Source organism: Mus musculus, chromosome 16 (genome assembly GCF_000001635.26).
Source record: "Mus musculus strain C57BL/6J chromosome 16, GRCm38.p6 C57BL/6J".
Lineage (NCBI taxonomy): Eukaryota > Metazoa > Chordata > Mammalia > Rodentia > Muridae > Mus > Mus musculus.
In genome coordinates this window covers 84,690,426-84,716,330 of record NC_000082.6, presented here as the reverse complement: position 1 = coordinate 84,716,330, position 25,905 = coordinate 84,690,426, and the positions used below count along the sequence as shown (strand labels likewise).

Genomic DNA, 25,905 nt, shown 5'->3' with positions numbered 1-25,905 from the left:
TTGTGTGGGTGGTTAGGGTGGGATGATAGCTGAGGAGGTGGCGTGTTCCAGGGACGCCTGCTGCGTCGATTTAGATTATGGACTTATACATGTTTCAAGGTTTGTATGTATTCATCACTTAAATGCTGGTAGAAAGTGTGTTCCCTCTTGTGGTATTTCATCTAAGCCTTAATAAAATTACATCACAGAGATACACACACTGATGGAGAAACAGACATGGAGCAAGTGATTTGCCTAAGCATGCAGTAGGTGTTACAGTGCTTTATGATTTCAGAGCTTTTGATTGGAACTGCTGGAGGGTAATGTAGAGAACGCAGCGGGTTCCTAGCTTTCTGTGACTTTGTGGTTGTAGGCAGCAAAAAGGATTTTGAAGAATTGAGACTCGGTACAAGGACTCCTGAAGCTCCATCCAAGGGTTGAGAGGAGGAATTTATGTCGGCAGCGTACTCGGCAGAAGGCAGTGGGGCAGTGGGGGTGGCGTGCCCTGTCTGTGTCATGGCAGGCAGGGGCATTCCTCTCACTGTCCTTGTGACTTATTCCATTGTTGTCTTTTTTGTGTGTCTTCTGAAATCACAGTCTGTACTTTGCAAAAGAAAGGGTCATCACAAACAAAAAGTATTCTAAGCCAACTAAAGACTCAAAGACATTTATTTGGCTATAGGGAAGACAATGACAAGATATTCAGGAGAACTATCAGAACAGGTATAAATTAGGGCTGGTGAGATGGCTCAGTGGGTAAGAGCACCCGACTGCTCTTCCGAAGGTCCAGAGTTCAAATCCCAGCAACCACATGGTGGCTCACAACCATCCGTAACAAGATCTGACTCCCTCTTCTGGTGTGTCTGAAGACAGCTACAGTGTACTTACATATATACATAAATATATATATACATATATATACATAAATAAAAAGTCTTTAAAAAAAAAAAAAAAGAACAGGTATAAATTAAATATAACAAGTCCAGCTGTCTATGTGTTCGTCAGTGATATCACTGTGGAGAAAAATTGCATAGGAATTCAAACATTAAACTTCTGTATATCAAATTATTACCTATGTCAGGCAACGGGGTGAGTTTTGGATTGGCTTTAAGACATCACTGTGGGATTTTATTACCTTACAAAGAGTTGTTCATCTCCAGTGAGCTGCACACCAACCTTGTAAAGTTTCATCCGCATTCATGAAGAAATGCGTAGGAAACGTGGGTCTCCTTACTACACAGCTTTACTGTGCAGCTAAAGCAGTAAGCTTGAACCCAGATTTGGGTTTCATTTCAAATGTGAATATTTGAAATTAAATATTAATTAAATTAAATATTTATACCGTGTGAGGAATATATAGGTAGCCCTCAGGAATGATTTGTCATGTCACTTTTTAATACTTCATCTTATTTTCTTAATTTTTTGATAAGGCATTTTTCTGTGTAGCTAAGGCTGTCCTGGAGCTCACTCTGTAGACCAGGTTGGCCTTCGACTCAGCCATCTGCCTGTCTCTGCCTCCCGAGTGCTGGGATTAAAGGAGTAAACTACCAACAGCTGGCTCATAGATTTTAAAAAAATCATTCAGTGTTGACTCAGTTTTTCCTTACCTAGCCCTAAACTCTAACACTAACCCTAAATTTTTCCTTACACTAAAACACAAGAGTTACAAATTTTAAATCAAAGTTGACTAATACATTGTAATGTGGAAAAAATGCCAATTCCAAGTCTTACAAGAGGTATTCCAGACAATCCTAGATGTCAGTCGAGAATGGCCGTCCTGAATTTTAACTACAGAAATATAGAAATGTCCTTTTTAGTGCATTCATTTTGTATTCTGGTTGAATCATTGAAGATGGTTATGAACATAATTTTGAAATAAAAATGATACAAGTTTCACTTTCCATTCAAGATAAAAAATAAACATGTGGGCTTGAAGTTGAGATGTTGTTTAGGATACTGCTGATCTATCTTTTAAATGACATTTATCGTAACACTTACAGTGGACTATCCTAGTAACCAGGTTATGACTAGCACATTAAATGATAGAGTCTGACATCTACGTTCATCCAGCAGGGTGACTCTTGGACTTGTCATCCTCCCACGGTGGCCATTTGTTCCATGTGAGTGCTAGTAACAGGCCTTGTGTCCTGTTAATGCTAACAGGTAGGAGTCAGTCAGAGGCCAAAACCCCTATCACAATTAGCATTAACAGCATACAGCCTTCAGCAAGCCTCCAGCAGCCAGAGGATAAGGGATATGCAACTTAAACCACACACTTCCCCTTCCTGGTTTGCAGCACCTGCAAAGAGAAAAAGAAATAGTTGTGTGTACGCACACAGTTAGTTATAAAGTAGAGTGAACGATTATGAATCTGAAGGCAAGGTAGACTTCAGCTTTGAAAGAAAAGAGCTCTGAAATGCTTCTAAGTAAATTTTGGAAAATTTTTGTAAGGTTTGCAATTTAAAAACTAATTATAAAATCAAACTTTAAATTCTGTGGAAATATTTGAATACATGTATCATTTTTAACACAGCCACGGTTCATAGTTCTACAATGCTGAAGTTCAAAGGACACAACTTCAGTTCTGGGTAATATTCTGACGTACATCCCACAGGTCACTAGGCAATTCAAGAAATCTCAGATATTTAGGATGGTACTTTATGATTTTTGAAAGTTAAAACTCAATGGATGAACCCATTTTGATTCTATAAATAGTAGTTGCGATTTTCACCTTATTCGTTTTTCTTTTTCTTCAAGATAGGGGGTACAGCCAGGGCAGGTCTGCCCTGAAAGGTATCTGAAAATGCTCCTGTTGTCCTCCAGTGATTCCTTTGGGGACTCACAAACCGGTGGCTTCAGTTTGACCCATGTAAAGGAAGTGCGCCTTAAAGAGCTCTGACTCAAGGGACTTGTCTCCAGCAGAGTGGTTTAGAAAAAGAAAAAAGATGAATTTGCTGTTTCCTGTTAGAGTTGGATTTTACTCTCTCAGATAAAGTGACATTTCTCCCACAAGTTTCTGGTTTCAGTGTTACTGTACGCGAACCTAGAAGTTCAAGCATCACTCAAGTCTGTGGTTCCCTTTAGGACCAGAGGGGAACCACCTTTTCTTTTCTTTAATAATGAAACCAGCTAGATGTAGAAATGTGATTAAGTTCAAAAGAAATGCATCAAGTTAAAAATTCCCCAGTGAATATATTTTGACAGGGCAGAATATCGTGGCTTGGAAATTTCCAAACCAAGGAAATATATCATACTTACTGATAGTATTTCTTTTTTAAACTTTGCTGTTTTCTCAGATGAGCTGGTTTCATGAGGAAAGTCTGTGAATTACACAGTTTCAATCTTGGATTTTATTTCAGCCAAAAGAAAGACTGTAATAATACCTTTTCTCTTCATAGTGCATTGAACTCAGTAAGTCCTCAGTAAATCTATTAAGATTCTAGTGTTCTACTTCATGCCATATTATTGACCCATTAGGGAGAATATATGCAACTGTGCATGTGTGCATGAGTGCCTACATAACCCCATTCCAATTTAAGTAAATAACTTATCTATAAGTTCTGTTTCTATCCTTTAAAGATACCATCTGAATAAAGGTATTACCAAGAATATATTTAGTATAGGTAGCCAAGGTTGCCCTATATAACCTAGGCTGGCCTTGAACTCATGACCTTACACTTCAGTCTCCCAAATTCTGGAATTATAGCCATATACCACCACATCTGGCTATATATATATAGCCATATATACATATATATGTATAGCCATATATACATATATATGTATATTACATATATACATACATGTGTGCACACATACACACCTATCTATCTATCTATCTATCTATCTATCTATCTATCTATCTATCTATCTATCTATCATCTATCTACATGAAAAGCCTAGGTTTGATTCCCAAGTACCACATACATGGACACTGGTGCAGCCTTTGATCTCAGGACTTGAGAGATGGACTTAGGAGGATCATGAGCTCAGGGCTGTTCCCAATTACTTATCACCTCTGGGGTCAGCTTGGGCTATATTGGACCCCGTCTCAATAAATAATAAAATATAATGTTAGGAATTGCTATTGCAATCAACTCTTTTGACCTTAGGTAAAAATCTCGACCAACCTTAAGCACTATATTTAGTTCAGACAAATCGTAAGTCCAGGTCCCATTCACTATGTGGCATATCACCATTTCTCTGTGGTATAGCCTAAACCTAAGGACATTCCAGGAGAATATAATTAGACTTTTCTTCAGGATAATATTTTGAGGTATAAGGGAGGCATAGAATGTCACAATCTGTCTAGTCTTGCTGATTTGCCAGGGAAAATGTTATCAGCTAAGGTACTCAGAGAAGAATATGTCCTATACTGGATCTTTTTATTTTTAGTAATTTTTTTGTGGTAACACACACACACACATGTATCTCACACATATAACACACACACACAGACACACACATACAGAGTAGGGTAGATGAACTTTTGGAGCTGTAAGAAAGGGCATCATATTCATACTCATCTTCAACTTTCATCATATACATATACACACATATATCTACATACATACATACATACATACATACATACATACACACATATACATACATACATACATACATACATACATACATACATACATACATACACACACATATACATACATACAAACAAACTTTGCCACTGTAACCAGTTTTAAGTTTCTGATTGAGTTATCAAAGACATCTGCATTCATTCCCACCTTTTCTCTCAAATGACTCCATTTGTTTTATGAGGGTCTCACTTTATGTTAAAATCATGAGTTGTAGGCCAAGTGTGGTGGCACACACCCTTAATCTTAGCACTCAAAAAGCAGAGGCAGTAAGGTTTCTGGGAGTTCCAGGCTACTCTGGTTTATATAGGGAGAGACTGTATTTCAAACAAACATACGTACAAGCAAACAAGCAAGAAAATCATGAATTAGATCCTCCTACAATTATATATATATGTATATACATGTGTATATATCTATGTGCTTATTTTTTTGTCTGGCTTATTCTTAGCACCAACCATTCGAGAGTTATCAAAGAAACTGCATGATGAAATATTTTCTTTATAGGAAGCCAGTGGTTGTATTTTTCACCAATACCATGTGGGACAGCCCTAGCTATTCACTTTGACATATACAAATTTTTGGAAACTGTTCCTTTGAGGTTCTGAAGTGAATGAATATCCACTTCTTTGGAAAAGCATGATTGTGTATTGATAGAGTAACACAAATTCTAGTTTTAAAGCCACTAGGTGAAAAGAAGGTCATATTTTGGACAATTAAAATGGTTTAATTCAGATGAGTTTATCTAATTTATCATCTAACAATCTATGTATCTATGTGTCTATGTGTCTGTCTATCTATCTATCTATCTATCTATCTATCTATCTATCTATCTATCTGTATCTATGTATCTATCTATGTATCTATGTATCTATCTATGTATCTATGTATCTATGTATCTATGTATCTATGTATCTATGTATCTATCTATCTATGTATCTATCTATGTATCTATCTATCTATCTATCTATCTATCTATCTATCTATCTATCTATCTATCTCTATCATCTATTAACTTGAAAAACATACTAATAGAGATAGAATTCATAGTTGAATCCTATGTGGATTACTAAAATCAATTGCATATCATTGCATTTACAAATCATCTGGATTTCCCACCAGAATTTACCCTGAACCTGCGTTTCTAAAGCTATGTTCTGGACTAGACCAGGGAAGTAGGGAGCGAAGGTTAAAGCAGCCGAGTAAAACATGAAGACACGGGGAAGCTCTGCACGAGTCATAGTTAACAAGGCTTTGGTTGCCTTTTGACCTAAGATGAAAGTTGAAGATGACTGTGAACACCATGCCCTTTCTTATAGCTCCTAAAGTTCTTCATCTGCTCTAGCCTGGCTTCTGTTCTCAGTCCGGAGTCTCTGACCATCAGAACCAATTCCTCCAGGGTGAGACAGGCTTCAGGGTGGAAGTTCCTACAGTGCAATGAGGAAGGAGGGGTGGGGTGGGGTTTAAGTCCTCAGTTAATTTGCACTTAATCGGTTAGTTAGCTAGTCATTGTGCAGAACAGAGGCGGAGGAGAAAGGACCCAGGTCTTGGTAGACAGCTTTTAATTGGATGAAGAAAGACTTGGACAAAAGTGACTGAGCATCTCCAGTCATTTTACATCCAACACAAAATAGTCACAGATGGAGCGGTTTGAGTGGTTTTAACCAAGCTTTGGTTGTTTTCTGTCACTTTAACCTCTGTTTTATACAGCATCATTAAAACGTATCTCAATAGTGCTTCGTGTAAAGACTTATCCTTTGCCTCGAGGGCGATTTCAGTTTCTGCTTTTCTAAAGCAGGGCCACATGAAGGTTACTGCATGTTTTCTGTAGACCTTTTCTATTCTGTCTCCCCTCTCAGTATCTGACTTTAAGGATAAGGGAGAAGGAATGAGTAGTATGCTAATTCGTCTTGAACACACGAGCTCCACGTGTTGAGAAAGATGTTTGGTGTGACCTGCTTCTGACATCTTCTACAGGATCAATAAGTCTTCTTGTCTCCGACTCTGCCTTGGAATCTACTTCTCCTAGGCGGGCTGCCTTGTCTGCTCTCAGCAGGCAAGGACGCACTTAGTTCTGATGCGATTTGATGTGCCAGGGTGGGATGGTACTCATAGGATGGGGGGCTTTCCCTTCTCTGAGGAGAAGAGGAGGGAGTAATGGGGGGAGGGGAGGGAGGGAGGCTGTGATTGGGATATAAAGTGAATAAATTAATGAAGAAAATACAAATTTTAATTTCTAAAACAAACAAAACAGTTGCTTTATGATAATAATCTGTATCCTGAATCAGGTGACATTACATTTCATATTTCTTTTACATTTAAGAAAAATCTTTATATAAGCCATTTCTGGGGGAGTTATTAATTCTTTACACCATAATATTTTCTTTCATAAAGCCCTTAATTCCTTCTCTGCTCTTATTTCTAGCTGAGACCTCTTTATTGAAAATGCCTAAAATTTTTATTAAGAGTTCCTTATTGAAAGGAGCCACAAGGACACAGAACAGCTTATATACAACATACTCTTATGTATTATGAAAAATTTCCAATAAAATTAATACATGCAAGCAAAAAAATACGGCATGCTTTTGAATCTTCTCAGAAGAATGGCACTATACTATATTGGGATCACTATGGAAATATATTGAGAGACCATCTAATTATGAATGCAAAAAGAGAAAGAATATTAGAAGATGATTCTGTTTTTCCCCATTTTATAGCTAGAATATTTTTATAAAATGACCCGTGGAACTGAAGTAGCCTTCCCAATAGCTCCATCATGGGTTATGATTAATATCAGATAAGGATGTGGAAAAAACAGGTTAGGATCTTTCCCTCCAGAGTCTGGGTGTGGAGAGTGCAAGCAGATAACGTGGAGTGGAGCTAGCCTGAGTTCAGCTTTCTCCCCACTTCACTGCATCACAGGGAGGAACCAACTTCCTTACTTCAGTGACCTCATGGGCTTAGTGCAGGCCCAAAGCTCTGCTAAGGCACTATGAAACAGACATGGGGAAAAACATGACAGGAAAAACAGGGAACAGGAGGGGAGAGTGCATTGATGAGATGAGGCCCACTGCTTTAGTCCTTCTTATTTCCTATTTATGCAAAGTCTTGCCATGTCTGGGCAAACTCTGTAATGCCACAACAGTAAGATTTTAATAAGATTTTTCTTAAAAAGTAAGATTTTTCTTCTTTTAATTTTTATTTTTTTGATAACCTCTATTTTTTCCCTTCATCTTTGGGGAAAAGGAAATGTATGGCAGTTACTAATTCTGTAGTATCATCACTCTTTAAGGTCACCTTCTCATGAACTTCCTCTGTCTACTTAGGATCACGCGTATTATTTGTCAACAATTAATTTTAATAAAACTCCCCCATTGAAATGTATGTGCTATTAGTTATTGCCATATGTTTCAAACACTCTGATAAGCAGCACTTTGTATTTTTTCCTCTTCCCATATATGACAATGGCTCTGGGTATGCAAGAATTCATGTAGTAAGAATTATGTTAGGATCTAGGATAGGAGAATTTGCTTTTGTCTTGTAGAACTTAATTTGTGTGGGACACACACAGGCGATTGCTCTGAATTACAAGGCAAAGTCCATACCATTTACTTCATATCCACTAGAGCATTCTACCCATGCTATAACAAACCAAATGAGGATGATGGCTGTTGGTGCTCAGGATGTCTGTGTGAGACCTCACTCACTCAGACAGTAAGCTTCTCTACTCCACAGGCTCAAGTGTGGCCCCTTCCACCTTGCTGTTTTCTACAGTCTCAAGGACACGCCCAGGGGATGGGCTTTTCTTTTATCTTGATACGACCATCCTGCCTTTCCCCAGGTGGCTCATTCTCTCTTGACCCTCTCTCTATCAGAGCCCTGGTCACATTGCATGGTAATTAGTGTTTGGTTTTTCTTCTATTAACCCTGTGTGTATATGACGGAAGAAACTGGATCTCAGCGATCGTTCCAGGGCACTCAGTTAATGCTCCACAATAAACACGATGAGGTACTCTTTAAAGGCATTTCGCCATGCACAGTGCCACTGGAACACATCAAGGGGATTTAAGTGATAGACCTGTTCTTGAATTAGTGAGGTAGAACCTTGTAGTGTGGAACCCTAGTAATAGACCTGCTGTCATTCCAGATGAGAAATCAACCCATCTAGAGGATTCTGTACTTAGGTCTCCATCCAGAGAGTAAAGCCATTATAGAGTAAAGCTGGAGAGAACCAGCAGAAACCATCGCCAGGGCCCAAAGGACATCAGCTGCCCTGCTAATATCACACCAGCTATCTGAGCATCAATCACATGTTAACATGGCTGTTTTGTCTTGTGTGGAGCTGGGGACCCCGTGGTTCATGCTTGCTAGCTAAGCATCTTACCACTGAGCTATAACTGGAGACCTTGGAGACCTTTAAGTCTTCCACTTTAAGGGTACTCTGCAGATCTACTGACTACTGGACAGTGGAATCCTTACACTAGCTATAGGTGACACGAAAGCTTGTAGAAGACAAAGTATATTTTGGCTTTTCTTGATTTCTGTAGTTATAAAGTAGTTGCCAAAAGGTCAAAATGTTGCCCAAGAAAAAGTTTCCTTAACTGTTTTATTAGTTTTTCATTTGGTTAAGGAGACGAATGAATTTTCCATTTGTTAAAAACCTTCACAGTTAGTAAATTCTTTACCATGTAAAGAATTTTGAGAGATCTCTTCGTGCCTATATTCTTTACACCCTCAGGCTGCATTTGCATCTTGCTTTCCAAATGGGTTTGTTGAAATGAATGAGCTAATGCATGAGTATATAATGTTAGCAAGCAGGCATGCGTGCCTGTGTGGCAAGCACTGATCCCAACGTTCTACTCCTCACAAGGGATGGGCACCAGCCATGGATACACAGGAACATGATCACAGGCAGCTGATCTAACAGTGGGTGAGGAGGGATGGTGCTGTGATGTGCACCTGGACAATCATCCACAGCAGATCACATGCTCCTAGCCTCTCTCAGCCTACCTAAAGATGCACAGGCAAAGACAGGACCACATCTCTGGGTTAAGACACCCGGGAAACAAACCTTTTACAGTACCTCCTTATTTAGGGAGAAATGGCAAAGGTCCCAGTTTCATTAAGTCAACGAATGGTTCGATATTCTTCACACGGCTTCTCTGCCAGTGTCTTAACCCTGTATCTTTGCATGGCTCACTGTTTCTCTGGGCTAGCACACAGAGTTCCCATCTGTGTTAAGCTACAGCCACTGACTGGATGCTAAGACTCATTTTCTGGTGAGTGTGTCACTGTGTTCAAGGGTGGTTAATTTTAGGAATCAGGTGTTCTTCCCATGGCCAAGAGCCTTGGCAATGTAAGGACTCTGATGGTTCTGACATATGATGTGCTATATGTGTTCTTTGGAGGTGGTTTTGTTTGAGATCTTGGATACTGTAAGTTCAAAGACACTGACTGACAGGCCTTCAGGGTTTCATTACAGGTGAGAATTATAGAGCAGAAACCAAATTAAAAGCATTGCTTTCCTTAAAAGTCTTAGCAAGAAAGGACGTATGTGTTTGTATATTGTGCTTTTTATCTATAATATATGTATATGTATTCTCATATATATGTACTCATGTTCCATGTGGAGGTTGTAGCCAGTGTATTGAGAATAAAAGGGGGATTAAAAACAGGCTTTTGGATTTATATCATTTTCTTTGAAAGTGTTTCATGTTTTCTTATTCTATACACTTTCAGGAAATATGTGCTGGTTTGGAGCCCAGAAGATCTAGGAAAAGACAAAGATGCACTCAATCATGGCTTCCAGGAGTGCCCGCTAGGACTTTCTTTGGACATATAGGATACGAATGCACTAAGGCTAGCTGTGTCTTAGGCGCTGCAGACGTCTGTTTGACGGTCTCTGTGGGATTGTAGAATGTTCTCACTTTAAGAGATTTAGGAAGCAACTCACTCCCAGCCACTTATCTGAGACACAGTGGAGGTGAGACCCGGGACTGTTGCCGACAGGCAGGTCTAAGAACATTTGTAGTCTCAGGCTCTTGAGAGTCAATGACCAAACAATCAAGCTATGAAACTAAATAGCCTCAGCTAAGCAATAGCTCAGGACTCAAAAAAAAAAAAAAAAAAAAAAAACCAGAGTCAGGACATCTTGACTAGCCTAGTCACAGTGAAGAATCCACAAGCCCCTTTGCCCCACCCAAGCTCTTTAGTCCTCCTAAGGAGCATGGCTGAGCACCACTGGAGTCTCTGACCTGCTGATGTGAAGTGCAGAATTGTGTGTGGAACTCTCTATTCCCCTTTTATAGCCCCTGGAAAAAGCCTGTACAGCTTCCTTTAGAATCCCACCAATGTACAGAAAGTGACCTTAAGAACTATGACTCTATTTACTTCTTTAAGTTGACCCTGCGATCTTAATTATAACACAGAAAACTCATAAGAAAACTCCAGAGGCTAAAACCTTTGTAAGTCTTTTAAAAATAGACTTCTTATTTAGAGGACGAGTTGGCGGAGATGAGAAGACAAAAGTCACAGATTCATCTCACCGATACAGGCAGAGTAAAGAACATCAGAAATCTCAGCGTGCTCTTAATTAGTTTAGGTGTAAAGCCACCAGAATTGGAATCATATCAAATTGCTTATCAGTGTCCCGTTAGCCTCTCTTTCGTCTTCCCATGAGGGTGGGGCTGTGCCAGTCTGTACCATCTGCATCTCTGGTGTCAAGCCCTCTGCCTTGTCTCACGCGTCAGCATGTGAGGAGAGCCACCCCAGAAAGAGAACGTGGCACTTAGGGACTTTGTAAGGAGTAAAGATCAGTCTATAAATATAAAGATCAAATTACAGTTGCAACTCATTCAAGCTAAACCTCTAGTAGGTATCTGGGCAAGCGCCAGTGTTCTGTCTGGTATCTCCTAGGAGTGTCACTCTGGGCTGATAGTTCTCTCTTCTAACCTGTGTGGTCAGGAAGCTGGGTCCTGTGGCCATGGCCAGCTGACCCCACTCTGCAAGGAAACTCATTTATTATAATCCCCTTGAGGAGCAGCCCTTGCTGCTGAAGTACTTAAAATGTGCTCTGGTCCCTTGGCAACAAGCTACCATGAAACTGAGCCTAACTAAGAATCAATAGCTGGCTGCCTGCCTCCCGACCCCCACATGACCCATCTCACACCCTACTCGGATCTAAGGAATCTGTGACCTAACTACAGAAAATTCAGATTCTGAGTCCCCACTGTCAAAATCGAGGTAATACCACCTATCCTGCCATTTCCTGTCATCCCTTCCCCACTTAGATGGTAGACTGGGCATTGCTCTGAGAACTAAGTAGCCTATAATACCGTTCGTTCACTTACAATAGCACTATATTATTGTCCCTTCACAAGCAACGAGGTACTGTACACAAATCTACTTTAAAAGACAAATCCTATGATCATTATAAGATTGGCTGTATTGATACTTAGATTATATATACACTATGCCAAAGTCAAAGACAAGATTAGGTACTTCTGAAGAGGCAAGCTGAGGCAGTAAGCAGTAATTTCGTTTAGGAATACATACATGGTGTGCACGCTTCACATTCTCCATTCGACACAAAATGTAAAAGTAAATTACGATTATCCTCAGGTGCCACTGGGTTCTTCAGAGCCCAGCTTGTCCTAGTTCTGCTGTGTGGTGTTGGAGTGGTAACTTCACCTGTCTGGGACCCCTGCTTCCCAGTTTTTAATATAATCTGGACTTTCCTGTCAGCTTTGGCATTTACAAAGTAGGTTGCGTTATTAATTACCCTAATCCCTCTGATTTAGATGGTACAAACCCTAATAGATCGGGTCCATTCCTGAAAGCTGAAACAAACAAACAAACAAAACAACAAAACAACAAAAAAGTGACCTACGCTCCTAGGAGATTTCTGAGAAAAAAAAAAGCAAAAAACAAAACAAACAACAACAACAACAACAACAAAAACCCAACAGACAACTCAAGTGCCTCAGGAAAAAAATCTCACCTTGGCACGAAGGGAGCAAACAGGCACAGAAGCTCAAGGGTTAGCCAGGCTTCATTCTTCCGTTAAAAACCACGGGAACCTAACTTGGTTAGATTAGTTTGGATTATTTATGAACTGAAGCCGGTCCCTTCTGATCCCCCATTTCACACCCATGCGGGCCATGTCACAGGTGCCTAACTCTGTTTCCCCAAGGGCACCGCACAGCCCCCCTCCATCAGGACTCCCTCTCCCCATCCGATCACCCGGAGCCCTGACCGCCCAGGTCGCCCAGGTCCCCGGCCACGTGCGCCTCTGGCCCCCGCTGAAACCCCGCCCGCACCCGCACCCCGCGTCCTCGGAGCGCGCGCCTACCTGCGTCCCTGTCCCGGGCCGCGGCTGCCCTCGCTCCGTGTTCCCAGGCGCCCGCGGCGGCGGCCGCGTACAGGAAGCCGGCGCTGCGCACCGGCGACCCTTTTATAGCCCGCTCGTGACTCATAACCGACCAGCGCCGGCTGCAAAAGCCCCCGCCGCGCCCCCCTCCCGCCGGTTCTTGGAACCTCCGGCTCGAAAAACTTTTCTTTCTTTTTTTCTTTTTAAAGGAAAAGTCCAAAACAAAAGAAAACAAACAACAAAAAAAGTCCAGCGCTGCGAGAACCGGGTGCTCCCCTTTCCCTTCCTCCGGGGTCACGGCGCGGGTTTTCTCCCACCCGCGCCGTGGACTTTCCTGACCCGCCGCGCGGTGCTTTATTCTTAAAGGAAACGCAGTCGAATGCCGCCGCCGGGCCGCCCGCCTGCCCGCAGGGGAAGTTGCAAACTTTTGGCAGCAGGGTGGCCGGGAGTCTACACACCCCCAGGGCGGCCGAGGGACCAGGCTGGAAGGCTTCCCCAGCCTCACCAGGACAGACAGGAGGGCTTCAGGGCATCCTGCTCGCCGCCCTCTTCCCCTTGACCCTTGCAGACCCCGCCAGTGATTCGGAATGAGCAACAGGTCTGAGAAAGTACTTGCCCTTGTGGGGACCTGCGTTTACACGTGGGCATCCTAAAGACAAACAACTGTGGTGTGCTTTAATTTTGACCTCCCCAGCTTTACATTCTGCTCTTTGCTTCCCTCCGGACTTTCTTCTTTACTCTCTCCTCCACCTTCACTCTACCTAACGGAGGCATTTTTCTTTAGGAACACCAGAGTACGGAGAAAAGACCATCCTAGCAAGGTTACACTGCAAACCGGCAGGAGAAATGCCTTCGGGAGCCTCCATGCAGTTTAGAGCACTGGTTCTCAACCTTCCTAATGCTGCGACCCTTTAATACAGTTCCTTCTGTTGTGATGACCCCCAACCATAAAATTATTTCGCTGCTATTTCATAACTGTTATGAATCGTAAATGTAAATACCTGATAGGCAGGATATGTTATGCGAAGTTCACCATCATGGGTCCCATTAGTTTTTTTTTGTTTGTTTGTTTTGTTTTGTTTTTAAGATAAGGCAGGTCACTCTGCATTCCAGGCCGAGTGTCCAACTCCTGGACCTTCCACCTCAAGGTCAGAAGATGTGTTAGAGCATTTCATGTAGAATGGATGTGAGACTCTTAGTCTCTAGTCTCCTGAATGAGTGAGGAGCTGGAAATTACAGCAATATTACAGACTGCCCGGGTTGGTTAAGGAACTTGCAAACGTTTTTAAGAACCTCTCATTTCAAGGCATAAAATTTCCCTCTTGTATAATTCAAAGAGTGACCATGTTGGTTATAACGCATATTTATAAAGCCTTCGACATAAGTCAGGCCTTCCCCTAAAACTCCACATATGTGTTTGTGGACATTCCGGGAGGCAGAAAATGAGATACAGAGAGATTAAGAAAACAATTTCCATTAGCTTGTAGAGGTTGAGCAAGCTGAGAGCAAAATCCAGCTCTAGCCTAGGTGGGCTAGCTGTCTACTCTAACCTCTTTAGATCCCTGTAGTATCTGGGAACCCAGCACAAACAACTGGCCTGGGTATTCACAAAGAAAGAACAGACCCTACCCAGGCAGTCTATAGCTTTTGCTGGGTAGAGAGACCAGTGAGGCCTGTCAAAAATCCCCTCTTCTCCTGCACGTTAGACTAGGAAAACCTGCTTTTCATCTGTCAGGTAGCAAGCTCATATCACTTGGTGTAATAGAAGCAAAGTTTCTAGCTCTCAGCTCCACCCCCCCCTCCACCCCCCACCCCCCCGCCCCCATCTCTCAGGACCACAATCCCACCCTTCATGTCCTTCCCTAATGGGAACTGTCAGATTCGTGGACACAGAAATGGACTTCTGGTGTCCACTCTGCTAAGATTTCATGCTGATTCTGGTTATGTTAATTGGGAGTTCTTCTCTCCACATTTCAGTATCCTCCTCTGTCGTGAGGATGATAATGGGGTGATTATGAGCAGAACTGTCTAATCCTAAAATGGGAACCCTGAAGGTTTTCTTCCTACCACACAGTTACTCTTGTTAAATGTGGGGCCCTCAAGTAGCTGACAAAGGTTAAATAAGGCCCTAAAAGTAGACAGATGGAGCTGATGACCTCATAGGAGGAGGGGACATCAGATTCATTTCTCTCTCGTTCCTGTTCCTTCTTCTCCCTCTCTACAAAGAACATGGCGCCTGAATGACACGGTGGTTGCTTATAACCCAGGGAGCAAGTCGTCTCCAGAAACCATACTTGCTGGACCCTGATCTTGGGCTTTGTATTCTTCAAAAAAAAAAAAAAAAATCAAGATTTTTTTTTTAATTTCAGTGGCTCAGTACATAGATATTGTTATGCCAATACTAGGATAAAATGATTAATGAACTCATCTTGATTAATACAGAGTATCTGTTCCAAACGATAGCCAAGGCTGTGGGCAAAACCCCATCCATGTTGAAGCCCTAGTGTGTGCATACTTGAGAATGTGATCCTATTTGGAAATAAGGTCTTAATGGTATAATCTATTAAAATTAGATCATTGGAGTAGGGTGTGCTCTGCATCCACTATACCTGATGTCCTTATAAAAAGAACATGGCGGGTGCAGAAGGAGACACAGGAGGAAGGTGAAGGTGACCTGAGGAGATGCGGTGTATACACCAGGTATGGAGGCCTTGTACAGACTTCCCCTTGCCAGCCTCCATCTTGGTCTTCCAGTTTTGAGAACTGGGGTGTGTTTGTGCTGTGACTCATATCCAGTTTGTGGTCCTTTGTCCTGGTGGCCCTGGCAAAGTGACAAATGTGTGCCTGGGGCTCATTTGGCATTGGTTCCTGCCTTTCCTCATTTACTCCGTACCATCACCAGTAGCCTCCCAGATAAACGTGTGGATTGTTGATATTGCTTATTATAGATCGGAAGAATCTCTTATAAATTGTGGCAATGGGCCAACTGTCTAACAGTGAAAAACTCCTATTAGAAATCCTGAAAGTCCTCGAAGATTGGTAGAACTCATGGTAATCATAGGGAACAATCAGAAGCCAGCTTCTTGTCTCTCTTCCCAAAAAATAAATTGTGGAAAAAATAAAAAAGAATCTGTGAAGCTTAACCAAGTGCTGAAACCCAGGCCGGGTGGTTACTAAACCCAGGTTGGAACTTGGCTCTTTGGAAGGATATGAGAGGGACATTTCTCGGAGTGTATAATGCATTTTAGATGGCGGGTGAAGAAACAGACCAGAGTGTCAGACTTGGCCAGTTCATTTAAGGAAACTCAGTGTTAACTCTGCTGGACAATAACATGGATATTATTAATTATTCTGTGAACTTGCAGATGCTCTCTGTCCCCCACGACGAAGCAGGCTGAATGGCTTCCTCTGGACTCCATCAGTGAAGCAACCATAATTGATGCCTAAGGCTGAATGTGTGGCCTTCATAAGATGTCCAGACTTAACGGTGTCCATTTGATTTGTCACAGACAAAGCATTGTGTTTATTCTCCTATCATAATTTAATTTTCCTGCTTTCACTGCTTGTAACATTTTCGATGCCCAAAGTCTGAAGTTTACAGTTTTATTATTTTTTTTCACCCTCATTTCTTTTGTAAACGGGTTACTGGCTTAGAGTAGTCTGTGACCCCCCTTATATTCTGGGGTGCCTTCAGAGGATAAAGGATTGGTCTTCTATCTCCCATGCCTGTTTCTGTCCATCTGATAGTTGAATTCCACAAATCAGAGATCATTCCTCTTTCAATCTGCTCTTTTCCACTCCCCCCTCTTCAAACATCAGTGAGGTCAGAATTCTGCCCAGGAGACAGTGTTCACCGCCATGGGGTACTTGTTGAACCAAGGTCTCTTAAGATTCTTGTGTGCACAAACTGCCTTCTGGAGATAATTTCCTTTGTTTGTTTTATGTTTCAGTTTTTGGGACGCAGAGTTTCTACTTTGGGCCCACTTCTTCTCTTCTTCTTCTTCTTCTTCTTCTTCTTCTTCTTCTTCTTCTTCTTCTTCTTCTTCTTCTTCTTCTTCTTCTTCTTCTTCTTCTTCTTCTTCTTCTTCTTCTTCTTTTTGGTTTTTCGAGGCAGGGTTTCTCTGTGAAGCCCTGGATGACCTGGAACTCACTCTGTAGACCAGGCTGGTCTCGAACTCAGAAATCCGTCTGCCTCTGCCTCCCAAGTGCTGGGATCAAAGGTGCCCGGCGTGTCTTCTTTTTAAAGTCATGAGAAGTCAGGTTGTCACAGTGTCTTGGACCTTTTCCTACAGTGAAGGAAGCAAAGTGGATCCGGGGGCTAGCCTGGAATTCTCAGAACGTTTGGAAGGGAAGTGTTCTTGTCTTTGGCTCTGTGGTTACCCCTTACAGAGCAAGTTCCTCTGCCTACCCCCTGTAGCGCTCATCTTGATTCAGTATCTGAGCCCAGCCACACTCTTATCTCAACTGGCCTGGCCCTGTGTTCTCAGCTTTACTTGGGAAATGATGAGTCACTTGCAGTAAATCACTCTCCATGGTCTTTTTTTTTTTTCCTTCCTCCGTGAAACAGTGGGGAGACTTCTCTAAGGACCAGCATCGTCTATTCTGTGTTCTGTTTTCTGCCTGAAGACCATGTACTAGAACCTCCTCAGAACTCAGACGCTGTTGTTCACTCCCTCTCCCTTTCTGTTCTTATAGTGCCACTAAATTCTATTGGATAAGGACCCCCATCTTGATGACCTCTTTAACTATATCCTAAAAGTCTTATCTATAAATATATATACGCTGTGTTTAGGGCTCCAATATAAGAATTTAGGAGGAAATTAGTTCAAACCACAGCATTTTGTATTCTCCCCAAATTGCATGCCATTTTCACATCTCTTCCCCCCCCTCTCTTTCTCCCTCCCTCCTCCCCTCCCCTTCCATTTTTCTCTCCCAGGTCAACAGTCTCCAGTGTCTTAGCTCATTTTATCATCAACTTTAAAATATATACTCTGTCTGCATTCCTTCCAAATCAGATATGGAAGAGACTACAAAAGTGATTCACGCTGAAGAAATTTTTTTCTCGGCCTATGAACCCCTGACATCAGACAAGTTATTTGATTCTAAAATATCATGGAGGGACAGACATAGGACAAACATTCTTATTCAAAACAGAAAAGAAAACAGGGAAGAAAGAAGAGGAGGCAAGTTACCAGGAGTTCAAAAGCTGGCAAGCTGTAAAGGTTGAGTTTGATCTTTGGTTCAGTGCTCCACTTCCCAGATTGCTTGGGTTCTTGATCGTTTCGGTGTCATGTCTTCTGGATAGGATCCTGCAGGTCAGCTGCCGTGTGAAATCAAGACAGTGGTCTTGATAACTTTTGAGTCACCTTTCAAGCTGAGTTTATTATTTTATTCCTTCTTAAAGAATGGGATATGTTTATAAACAAACACTCTGCTGCCTATTGGGGCCAAGGAGTTGGCTATCTTCCCTTTATTCCATTGTTACTAGGACCATTTCAATCCATACTGAAATGTTTTGCTTATCTAATTGCAGAGGTCCCTTACTGAATTATGCTCCAGTGACACTCTTGGTGTCCTTCTCTTATTATTTTTGCAATAGGCTGACAGTTTTCCAAGTCTTTTTGTTCCCTTTGGCTAACAATTCCTTCTTGTTCACTTTTATTTCCAACTTTACTGTAACCCAGCCTCTCCTTCAACACTCTGCTTAGATAAATCTTCCACCAAATAGCAGTTTCATCACTCTCAAGTTCTATGGGTTTGTTTTGTTTTGTTCTTTGTCATTTTGTAACAGGGTCAGGTTTTTCTCCTATTTTGTTTTAACAGCATAATTCATATTTCAGACCTCACTGGAATAGCCTTTAGCAAACACGTTCCTACCAACAGCTTCATGACTTCTGTGTTTTCACTAACAAGATGCCATCTTCCTCTCTGCATCTCCTTTTCTTCATTTTAGCTCCCATATTTCCAGCATGCATGTTGAAAATGTTCCAGCCTCTATATGGAATCCAGTTCTGAAAACTCCTTTGGTATTTAACACTTTGGGATACACATGCTCCATTTCTTAGCGCTAAGCTAAGCTCGTTATCACTCTGCTATGGTTAGCACAAACAAACTACCAGAAACAAAGTAGCTAAACCGACAGAGTTTTATTTCTCATTGTTCTAGAGCTACGATGAGTAAGATCAACTCTGAGGCCATTAGATGCCCAGTGGGCACTCTTTCCCTGACTTGCAGAGGTCCACCTTCTTACCGTGGCTCTTCATCCTGTGCGCAGGCAGAGAGAAATTTCTCTGCTCTATTGGATTTAAAACCCACCCTTGTGAGTTTAACTAACCTTTAATTATCCCTCAAAACTATATCTCCAAATGAAACCAGGGACATGTCTCAATCTATCACACTCACTGTGATAAGGGTACTAGGTTAGGTTTTTTTTCCCTTTTATGTAAATAAAATAATTCAAGTTTTTCTCTACAAAACTTTACAAAGAAATAAAGGTCTGAGGATACAGATGATTGCTCAGGTGCTTTTAAAATAAAGAATAGTATTGTAGCAGCATGCCAGAGACATCACCCCTCCTACTGTGTGGCATGCCTGGATGACCCCTGCCCACTGTCTTGTAGCACAGTCAGAGTGGCTGGACACCTAGAGACCTGGACAGCACTCAGATGAGCAAGCAGGTGCTGGAGAGATGGGAGAGAAAGCGAATCAAAACGGTGTTGCACAAGGAAGATCGGCAGAACTGGAGACTCCAGGTTCCTGAGGAATGGCTTGGCTTAGGTAACCTGCACTGCCACCTGAAGCCATGTCTGGGTCCATGGGCCTGAAGACTTGGCACGTGTTACCACCAAAGAGCAAGCAGACACCCCCAGTCTTGGCGGCTGGCTGGGGCCATGTTGATATCTGAGGGCTGTGCAGAGCTGGCCTCACCCCTTGCCTGGGCAGCATGGGCGAGCATGGTGTGAGAGCGGGAGAGCGGGCCCTTCCCCTCACCAGCTGCAGCACGTGTGAGAGAGGCCATAGATCTTCATCTGAGCAGCACAGTAGAACTGGCCATGGCCGTGTGGGTGTGAAAGAGCCAGCCCCGCCCCTCGGTGGCTGTGTGCTGGCATACGCAAGGGATATATGACTGTTCCCTTTGCTACCACCTGCAGCAGTGCTGGCCCAATGACCTGGGAGAGGAAGAGTGGGTACGCTGACAAACAAACTCAGTTACCACAAGGTCCTGTTCCAGGGATTTGAGTGGACCCACCCCAACCTCGACCCCATCTATGTACTGCTGGAGCATGTGGGCTGGTCCTGTAGATCCAAAGCTGTAGGATCTCCACGGCACGGGGCAACAAAAGGATATCCAAGCAGAGTCCTGGTAAGATCCAGTATTGATAATGTAGCAAAAGTGAGAGGACTGGAATCTGGCCAATGACTAAATGTAATGAGCATTTGCAGGTAAAGCTTTTGGGCAAAAAGGTGACACCATGAGACACTCTGTGACACACCACAGCTTCCATGGCAAGATGTTATTTTAGGATATCAATTAATTGTTTAGGATGCAATTAATTGTTATTTTCTTTTGCCAGGAGATTGGTTGTCAGGGTGGAGGGTGGATGTGGGGGTGGGGGTGGGGATTGGGTGCATGATGTAAAATTCACAAAGAATCAATCAAAAGTTAAAGACAAAAGAATGTTATTCTGAAGTTCGTTTTATTGAGTGTACCAAGGATGACTGCGGTGGATTTAGAATGTGGGGAAGAAGTCGATTCTAAAGAACAGTTATGAAGAGTGAGAGTAAACCAGAAGTCAGAGCCAGTGCAGAGCTACAAGGTTGTCATTGGCTTAGGCAAAGTAGTTGTGAGCATAACCCATGAGACACTTAGCATTGCTATGCTGAACAGAAAACACACATTTAAATATGCTCCAGGCTCAGTTACCTCTGTATAGCAAAATAGTTTCCATGACAAGATAAACATACAAGGTGGACCTCATTTCATTACGTTTTTCAGAGAGGCCCCAAAGGCCTGTGTAGTGTAGTTAGCATTCTTCCTTTGTAGAAGTGGCCAATGTCTTTCATTTCTCTATCCTGCACTGCGAACACAGTGCTTTGTTGGCATTCTGTACATTTTTAAACTCTTCCCAAATGTTCTCTGATTTTTTTTCCAGTCTTCAAAGATAGACCTTATGACCAACGTTTCAGGACTCTAATTGTCCTATTGTTATTGTTGTTGTTGCTTAACTTCCACGGTGCAGGGGATTGGATCCATGCCCTTGTCCATGCTAGGCAAATGGTCCATCACTGAGTTGCAGCCTCAGCTCCATGTCTCTTTATTAGTAAGCTTTGCTCTGAACACTTTCCTTGACTTCCATCCTGTAGCGGCTCTGTCAGTATTCAGTTGTTCATAAATAATGTTCCCAGGAAACCGAAGTTCTACAAGAAAGCGTTGCGCACGTGTGTTCTGAGATGTACCAGGAGTTAGTCACACCTGGACTCTCAGCAGCTGAGAGGCTGAAGCAGGACTCTTGCCATACACGTGAGGCCCATCTAGGCTGCAGAGCAAGACCTTGTCTAAAAATAAGCAAAACAAAACAAAACAAAACAAAACACCTAAACCAAGATTGCCTGAACAATTTGATTTAATAGATTCAAGATCTGTTAATGTAGATAAAGGATTTAGCATCTACTAGAATGTTTGGTAGTTTTTGTTTGTTTGTTTTGTTTGTTTGTTTGTTTTTTATGCGCCCTTTCCTTAAAGAATAATGTAAATTGAGTTTCAGTTTGTCCATTGTCAGAACTCAGTGAGATCAGACTTTCTCCTCTCTGACCTCCGCCATGTGAGTAACTGGGTTTACTCTCTACTTTATTAAGCACCGCTGATTTCTTGCTTTCTCTTACTGCACAGTTCAGTTCATTAAGAAGTCTATAGAGTCAACCTTAAAACCATATCCTAACACCATCTACTTCTTTCTACTTTGTTACCATAATAAAGCCACTAATCCTCTAGTGTTAACTGTCCCCTATATCACACATGGGTAGCCATAGTAGTGTGTCTCTCTATCCCAACTTTTTTTTTCTCTCTGAGAAAGGGTATTATCATATATCTCGGGCTATCTTGGAGCTCACTATGTAGACCAGGCTGGTCATGAACTCATAGAGTTTTACATGCTCTGCCTGCTTTGCCTGTCTTTTTCTTCAAAGTCTTGGAATTAAAGACATGTTCTACTATGCCCAGCCCAGAGTAACCCTTAATACTTGTGATGGTTTGTATATACTTGGCCCGGGGAGTGGCACTATTTGGAGGTGTGGCCTTGTTGGAGTAGGTGTGTCATGGTGGGAGTGGGTTTTAAGACCCTCATCCTAGCTGCCTGGAAGTCAGTCTTCTCCAAGCAGCCTTTAGATGAAGATGTAGAACTCTCAGCAATTCCTGCACCATGCCTGCTTGGATGTTGCCATGTTTCTGCCTTTATGATAATGAACTGAACCTCTGAACCTATAAGCCAACCCCACTTAAATGTTGTCCTTATAAAAGTTGCCTTGGTCATGGTGTCTGTTCACAGCAAAAAAAAAACAAAAAACAAAAAAAACAACAACAAAAAAAGCAAAAAACCATAACTAAGATAATACTTGAAATCAGCTGTCAAGTGCTTACACAAAGTCTGCAATAGTTTTTCTATTGTAGTCAGAATAAATTCTAAATTTCTAATCTGTCTTGTGGAATCCTGTAGTGTTTGGTCCTACTTATTTCTCAGATCTCATTTGTTCATTTTCCATATCCCACAGCCTTATTTTTGTATTCCTGCAAGTTAACTATCTTCATCCATTTATGCTATATCATATATATATATATATATATATAAAAGCTGAACTCAAAAAGGGCCATAGTGACCATATATATGAACATGATCAGAAAAACATGCAAATAAATACCAGTAAGCACACCCTAAATATTAACAAATATATATATAATAATATAATATTAATAATATATTAATATTCTCCAAACTTTCTCAGGACAGACCAATTTATGCACAATTGCCTGGCATGAACTATAGTTTATATCTGGGAAAGCATGAAAACCAGGCATAAGGCCATATCCAGGTTCAGAGTACATTGGCCCGATTGGGTTCTATAACTATGTTCTGACATTCAACAAGGATAAACATCTCTTATAAATTGAATGTAAGTGTTTGTCACAGAAGCCATGAAATCAAGTCTAAAAATAATCCAGGGAACAAAACACACCTGAGGTAAAGGCTCTTTTTTTTTTTTTTTTTTTTTTTTTTTTTTTCCTGGAGCCTCTCTCACAGTTCTCCAAGGTATTGTTCACCAGGTATTATTCTTTTGACTGTGCCTACTCACATCAAAAGGAACCACTTTGAGGAGTTGGCTGAACTGGGCAAGAGATCCACATAGCCTCTCTCAAGATGAAACGGGCAATTTAGGTTACCTTTATAATGAATTTGTCTTCTTTGTGAGAACATGGTGACCTAAAGCAGTGTGAGACTAAATAATAAGAGCAGTGTGAGGAATGCAGCTCGATAGAGACTGGAACGTTGCTCTGACACACATTCCTTTCTCAAAGCAGGATGGGTAAATACCCGTGGAGAAGATGCCCAGAAGTAAGGTCAGTGCTTTTTCCAGTGCTAGCCTACGGCTCATCTATCACACCCTAAGGACTATATAGGAAGCCCTATAGGATCTGTAGATTGATGTAGAAATTACTTTTCTGTGTACAAAACAGGTTTTTACAAAGTGAAGCTTCTCTGGAAGTTGGCATCTAAAAAGTTCAGTCTCCTGAATCCTTCTCCCAGATAGTGGCAAATGAATCTGTGTCATACCACTCTTTCCTGGATGTCAAATAAGAAGCTCAGGTTAAAACACAATATTCCCGATGAGCCTTACCAGGTGCCCATAGCGGTGATGGGATGGGAGTCAGCTGGGTGCACTTATGTTTACATGGAAGTTGACTTTCCTTGCTGGTTGGAATGGTCTATGGTGATCTCCACAGTGTACAACATCATACTAACAGGATGTTTCCAGATGGTAATGGCACAAAAAACGGTCCAAACCAAGGTCAGGTCTTAGCAAATGGCCAAATGGTGGTGATTTTATTACATCTTATTACAAGGTACTCTGGTGCTCCATTCCTTAAAATAAAAACCACTATTTTGCTTGATTAATGGATAGATGTGTCTTCAGTAGGATCTGTATATACATTATTGGTTCTGTCGCCCTGGCAAATAAACCACTTACATTCATAAACCTTACAGGCAGGATAAACTAAGTTGGTTTACGTGTCCCATTTAATGGTTTCTTATATGTATCAAATGAGTAGCAATAACAGGCAAAACTACCAAAGGATAAAACTTCTGAAAGACAAAAGGTGCTGAGAGCATTTGCATATTGAAAGAGAACAGCCAAGAGGAGTCAGGGCATTGATTTGATCACTAGCACCACATAAAAATAAAAGGAGAAACTACAATAGACATAGAACTAAGACAGAGCTTAGAAGTGACGACTGATTCAGCAATATCACTGGGCTGTAGAAGAAGGATTACATTTAGAGTTCAGGGAACATCTTTAGACTTTTTTTGGGGTGTGGTAGATTAAAGTAATGGCTTAAGAGGCCTATGTATAACTGAAATAGAAACTTACTCTGGTTATGGGTTTGCCGTTCCTGCTTGTAACTCTTCTACCAAAGCCACCACAGTGGACATACAGAACGCTTTATTCACTGTGTGGGTTGCCCTGATGCTGTTTGGATTCCGATGTTAATGCTGCTTCCTCAAGAGGGGTTGCCCCCATGAGCAGTTGATCACATATTCAGGTAATCTCATGTGAACCTTCTCCCCATTGTAACTGGTCAAGAAAGGCTAGAGCCTGTGATTGGGCAGTGGAGAGGAAAGGTGAGATGAGAAGTTTTGGGAGAGGAAAGAGGAGAAGAAGAGAGGATGGAGGTGGAGGAGGAGGAGGAGGAGGAGGAAGCTAAGATGGAGCAGAACCATGCATCCAGAAGAAACTGGAAGTAGCAAAGGGTCATATGGCTGGAGAGTAAGTTTGTATAGTGATAGATCTGCCCATTCAAGGCACATAGCTTATAATTACAATAGCTAGATTGTGTTATTGGGGTTGTGAATTTCTGCAATAATCTACCACCATGGTATTCCATTACAGTATTGCTTCAGACAAAGAATCTACTTCACAGCCAGAGAAGTGTGACAGTGGGCCCGTGATCATAGAATCCACTGGTCTTATAATGTTCCCCACCATCCTGAAGCAGCTGGCTTGACAGAAAGATGGAACGGCCTTTTGAATACATGGTTAGAGTGTCAGTTAGGTGGTGGCAGCCTGGAGGGCTGGGGCAGGATTCTCCAGAAAGTGCTATGCTTTGAATCAGTATCTAACATACGGTGTGGTTTCTTCCATAGTCAGACACAGAGGTCCAGGAGTCAACGGAAGGAATGGGGAGTAGTTGCAATCACTGTCACCCCCAGGGACCTGCTAGGAAATTTTTGCCTTCCTGTTCCTTTTGACCTTAGATTCTGCTGGTGTAGAAGTTTATAAAGGCTAAGATTTTTGGAACTAAAATATGTATGTAAACATGTTTTCTAATATGAGAAAGTGCCATTTTTCTGTTGAAAACGACAGTATAGAATATGAAAATATCTAGCAACTTTGTAAATATATAAGAGCTGAGCTCATATGAAGACTGAGAAGTAATGGTAGCAGTAGTGTAGCTAGCACAGTTCAACATGTTCTGGGATAACAATCAAGATTATCCATTATTAGATGGTTTTCACTAACTCAACTCAGCTTCTAGTTTCTGCTTAGTTGTCGCTTCCTCCATGAAACTTTGTCTATCCTATGGACATGTAGCCTAGCCATCTAATAGTGGCTAGTCTTCATTGTTAAATTGATGGGATTTGTAATCCCATGGAAAGAAATGTAATCATGGAAATAAATACTTAGGCATGT

General features: G+C 41.7%; 1 long non-coding RNA gene and 1 other non-coding gene across 2 annotated transcripts; both read right to left on the bottom strand.

The window, feature by feature from the left end:
* Positions 1–1,085: 1,085 nt before the first annotated feature.
* Positions 1,086–3,308, bottom strand: Mir155hg (Mir155 host gene (non-protein coding)). Its single transcript, NR_132106.1, has 2 exons — positions 3,238–3,308; positions 1,086–2,278 (listed from the first exon to the last, which is right to left on the bottom strand). It is a non-coding gene; the product is annotated as a Mir155 host gene (non-protein coding) (long non-coding RNA).
* On the bottom strand, positions 2,127–2,191 carry Mir155 (microRNA 155). Its single transcript, NR_029565.1, has one exon. It is a non-coding gene; the product is annotated as a microRNA 155 (primary transcript).
* Positions 3,309–25,905: the final 22,597 nt, after the last annotated feature.